Source organism: Dipodomys spectabilis, unplaced genomic scaffold (genome assembly GCF_019054845.1).
Source record: "Dipodomys spectabilis isolate Male_0828 unplaced genomic scaffold, ASM1905484v1 ptg000298l, whole genome shotgun sequence".
In the NCBI taxonomy this organism is placed as follows: domain Eukaryota; kingdom Metazoa; phylum Chordata; class Mammalia; order Rodentia; family Heteromyidae; genus Dipodomys; species Dipodomys spectabilis.
In genome coordinates, this window is record NW_024870975.1 from 1,028,803 (window position 1) to 1,034,307 (window position 5,505).

The 5,505-nt window shown below is 42.8% G+C and overlaps 1 pseudogene; it reads right to left on the minus strand.

The window, feature by feature from the left end:
- Window positions 1-361: 361 nt before the first annotated feature.
- On the minus strand, window positions 362-4,428 carry LOC122127281 (annotated as a pseudogene).
- Between the last annotated feature and the right edge of the window lie 1,077 nt (window positions 4,429-5,505).

A 5,505-nucleotide genomic window follows, 5' to 3' on the forward strand; every position in this document is an offset into this window, starting at 1 on the left:
GTGACTGGAGTTTCTGACTTTCCTGTTCTCCATGAGGCCTGAGCAGGGAGGAGGGCAAAGAGGTGTCTTCTACAATAGCCACTGAAGTGAGGGAGGCAGAAGGTCAGCTGTTCCAATGGGCAGATGTGGAGAGGATTCTAGAAGTGTATCAAATCCGCTGCTTTGGGCAGGAGTATCAGTTATTTTTACAGAAAGCAACAGAGAAATTAATTTTCTTTTCTGACTACTGAAAAGTGGAAAGATGCTCAAGTTTACCATTTAAAGGAACAATAGACATTTCAAAAATCTCTGTCTAAACTTTGGTTTTCTTAAAAAAACACACACACACACAAAACCAAGTCATCACAAAAAGAAATATAAGTTGAGGCTGTAGGCAGGTGCTGTTCTGTCCGTGGCAGTCTTTTGTGCAAAGTAAGGGGTATTGGAGCTCCAATTTAACTGATGCAGTGGGGTTTACTGCCTCTGCATGCCGAGGCAGTGCACGTCATCAGTGCCCTTGCTCTTGAAGCCTGAGAGGGGCTGACCATACTTGTCCACGCACCAGCAGAAGTCCCACTTTCTGCCTTTGGAGTGGCTACACTGCTTCTTCTTATAATATCCTTTCTTGTCCCAGTTGGGGATGTGCACACCCCTGGGACTCAGCACATTGAGGAACTTCAGGTGATTCAGGGTGTCTTCCATCTCTCTAAGGCAGGGACCATATTCTGTCTCCCGTTTGGGCTCCGAGGAGAAGGTCTGGGTGTCCATGCTCTGGGACTCATAGTCAACTTTATAGCGCTGGTTGTCCTTCCCGTGACCTTTCTTGATGGTGTCCAGCTTTGCGTGAATGGAATGGAACTTGGAGTCAGGCACCTTATGTGTGCTGGGCAGGGCATGGCTCTCCACGCTCCCTGTGCCTCGGTCCTTCTCCAACTCACTAGCATTTCCTGAGGCGGAGGGCACCAGCAGCAGGTAAGCCTCAGCTGGCCGGGATGCTGGCGTTGGCGGAGAACCCGCAGCCGTCCAGTAGCGCCTGCAGTGGGCATGGCTTGCCCAGTGGCAGTTGGCAGCTGAGCCCCTAGCTGTAGCTGCAGCGTTCAGTGTAGACACTGCACGGCTGGCCCTTGCGCAGAGCACATGTCAGGCAGCAGCCATAGCCTGGCTCGGGCACCAGATCGGCACACCCCTGCACTGAGCCAGCGCGTTGGCATCACAGGGCTCTCAGCATAAGATGGGACCCTCGTCACCGGCGGCCTGAGGAACAGAGCCAGGGCGGTGAGCAGAGCTGCCCAGAGTGCGGGGGCGCCGCTCGATGCATGGCGCCTGTCGCAGGGGCCAACTGGAGTAAGCGCTTACTGGGTCTAGGCAGGGGGTGTGAGATTGCAGGATCTGGAGCGCAACTACTGGTGCTCGGCGTGCAGCTGCCCAGCTCGCACCTCAATACCTATAAGTTCTAATATCACCCTTTTTCTGTGTTATAGTAGTTTGGCTGATTTTAATATAGTTAATCTATTTTGAGTTGATGTTAGTGCAAGCAGAGATCCACTTCTAGTTTTCTGCCTGTGGATGTCCAGTTTTCCCAACACCAATAGTTGAAGAGGCTATGATGTGTGTGTGTGTGTGTGTGTGTGTGTGTGTGTGTGTGTGTGTGTGTGTCTGTGTGTCTGTGTTTCTGTGTGTCTGTGTGTGTTGGTCGTGGGGCTAGAACTCTGGGCCTCGGAGCTACCCCTTTGCATTTCATCTCCAGGCTAGTACTTGAACCACAGTTCCACTTCCCATTTTCTTGAGGTTTATTGGAGCTAAGAGTCTCATGGACTTCCCTGGCCCTGCTGGCTTTCAAAAACCATCCTCAGATCTCAGCCTTCTGAGTAGCTAGATTAAAGGCATGAGCCACAGGCACCCAGCAAGGCTGTTTTTTCCACATTACATCTTTCGCTCTTTTGTCGAATATCAGATGATTGTAAGTATGTAGTTTTATTTCTGGGTCTTTTCATCTTTTCTAATACGTTTTTTATTGTAAAAATAATGTACAAAGAATTACAGTTACATAAAGTAGGTAATGAGTTCATTTCCTCTCAAGCATTGTTACTTCCTCCTTTGTTTTTCCCCTACCATCCCTACCCTTCCACCTCCACAACTACTCCTTTCCATCCCACCTCCCCACTCCTTGCATAAATTGTAAAGTACGTTTTTGAACATAGTGTCTTGATCTCATTGTTAAAATGGGTCAAACTGTATCCCTAGTTAAGCATTTGTTTTTTCCCTTCTCCCCCCAAAGCTAGAGAAATGTATATACAAGATACAGGGCATCGACATCAAAAAAACAAAAAAAAAACACACATTACATAGGTTACAAGATTGGGTCGAAGAATGATGATTGTTGACTTAATTTGATAAGTATTCTAAAGCTTTTAATGGTAAGCCTTATTAACTCAAAGGGGGAGCAAAAACATTCAGAATAGTGGAATGTGGCTACCACTCATTTGATGTGTGTGGATAGATTATGATTAATCAAAATATATCTATTAATTCCCAGTGGTAGACTGCTATGCTAACTGGGAGGAGACTTTGGTAATGCCAGGCATTTGAATACTGGTAATGAAGCAGAATATGAGGGGAGAGCATTTGCTAAGGATGTAACTTCCTAGGCTCATACTAAATACATTGAAGTAGAATGCTAAGTGCTGATCGACTGAGCACCAAATTTTATTTGTTGACTTCTTTGTTTTGTGAAGTCCAGGGATTTGAACCTAGAGCCTGGGTGCTGTCCCTTAATTTTTTATCAAGGCTAGTGCTCTACCAGTTGAACACAGCTTCATGTCCATAATTTTGGTGTTTAATTGGAGGTCAGTCTTTCCAAATTTCCTCTTTGGGCTTGCTTCAAACCTGATCCTCAGGTATCAGCCTCCCGAGTAGCTAACATTCCAGTTGTGAGCCACCAGAGCCTGGCTAGAATCACATTTTAAAAGTATATAGGTGAATCAGATGTGTCTAGGTACTATTTGAGCACTTTGGTTCCAGTGGGTCATGTCAGATTTAGAATAACATCAGAATTTTTCTCCTTGTAACTCGCAGCATCCAATATCTATATAATTTATTCTGATCTTCATGTCTGATCTTTTTTTCTTCGTTGTACCTTTTTTTTCTTACTTCACAAACAAGCACGTCAGTGATGTTTGCCTTTTCTGAAGCAAGTTACGTCCTTTCCCATCACTGAGGGATGTAATTGCTGCTCTTACTGCCTGGAGTACCTGCGTCTAGTTAATTGCATGGATGATGGCTCTCAGGTTAACTATCTCCTCCTCAGGGATATCTCCTCACATACCCGCTGTGAAATTGTTGCCACAAAACTACCAATGTTATGTCTCTGATTTACAAAAATTATCATTATGATTTCTGGTTTTCTTTTCAGCATGAAATTGATGAGGAGAGAGCCACATTCACTTGTTTCTCCAACACCTATAATAGTGCCTAGTCCTTAGTGCTAGGAGCCTTGCATGGGGATCAGCTTTCACCAGCTCAGTTTATCCTAGATTCTGGTCAGGACAGCTCTTGAAGCTGATATCTGGTGGCTAGCAGTCATTCCCTCTCATTCTTTGTGCCTTTCTGTGTTGCTGAGTCCACTTCAGAGAAAGATCAGTGCCTGACACCTATTTGCTGTTATGGAAAGATGGCTATGACACCATACAAGTTATGGGCATTGTTTTGTGAAGCTGTGTGCGGAGACGCATCCCCACACAAGTTCTCAAAGGCAAGTGTCTCCCATGCCCAGGAGTGCATTCCACAACTCAGCATCCAAACTATCACCTACTCCCTAATGCACTCAGTGTATATTCCCATTTCCATTAAAAAAAGAAAAATCAAGATATGCCTTTCATGATTTGTCATTGAATTACTGAAACAACTGAAACAAAGTATATAATTTGGGGGCTGGAAAGGTGGCTCAGTGGTAGAGTGCTTGCCTTGCATGCATGAGGCTCTGGGTTCGATTCCTCAGAACCACATAAGCAAAAAGAAAATAAGCTAGAAGTGGCCCTGTAGCTCAAGTGGTAGAGCACTAGCCTTGAGCTGAAGAGTTGAGGGATAGCACTCAGGCCCAGAGTTCAAGCTGACAACTGGGCACCCCCCAAAAGTATATAATTTTATGTATTTGTAAGTCTTTGTCCATCTCTCTTGAGCCCTTGACATATTTCTATGTTTGCAGCTTGGGAAGGGAAATAAGGTTTAATTCAGGATAGTCAAAAACATTTTGGGAGGGAATGCCAACTTTCCATCTGATGTTCTGCAGATGTCCACCTTGGCAGAGGAACTGAGTAGACTGTCATAGCATAAGAGGCTTGTCCTGACTTCTACTGACTTTCCTCTGGGGTCACAGAGTGTGATCCAACTGCATACGTGTCGCTTGGCTACACTCGAGGGACCAGGTCTCCTCTGAAAATCTAATGGCATGGGAGTAAGAGAAACTAAAACTCAGAACTCAGCTTCCCACATCACTAGGATTACAGGCCTGAGTCTCATATACTAACTCATAACCGCCTTTTTATACATTGTGTAGCCTGTTTCATTATATTCACCTCATAGACAGATATACAAATATATGTTTATATTTATTCATCTATTTATAATCAGTGTTATATCTAGAAACACAAAAATATGTATTCATATAATTATAATCAAAGTTATATTACCGCTTTCCCCAATAATGTTTTACACTAATATTATGTGAAAAAAATACTTAAAATTGAAAAAAATTAAAAGCCCTTGTAGTATGAAAAATCGTATTCGATCTTATATATCATATAATATACTATATAAAATGTAATGAATATAACATGTATTTCCATATAACTGATTTAATTGCTTCCTGATTTTGTTTGTCCATCTATGTAAGCCTTCTTTCTTCTATTGATGATGGCTTATACTTTCCAGTGTCAATATTTCTTATGTATTTTGTCAAATATATTCAGCCCTAAGTAGAATTTTTATGTTAATGGAGCCAATTTTTTCTTCAATGTTTCCCAAAGCACAATGAATATGTATACAGACTTGAACTCATTGTTGGAAGAAAGTCCCACATACCACTATAAGTATTGTAGCATATGTCCCAATTGACAGAACAGCTTTCTAGGTCATCTGATCTGGTATGTCCTAGATCTGTTGTAGCCACCTTATCACCACATGCAGGCATGGCCTGGCTTCCTTGCAACTCCCTGTGCATTTAACCATTCCCTTTATATCCAGTAGGCTCTCTTGTTCATCCCCCTGTCACTCTGTTTTCCCACACACAAAACACATGTGCATGGTGCTTTACATTGTAGGTTGAAAAAAAAACACATTTAAGGCTCATGAATTGTATAACATAACATAAACATTGACATTTTAATAACGTTAGAAAAATAACTAGAATGATCATTTTACAACAATCAGGACCAAAAAGAAATATAAAGTTTTTCTAAATAAGGGGGGAAGCAATCTCTAAATCTGGATTGTCTTCTAAGTTGCCTTCAGACACAAATTCTGCCTCAG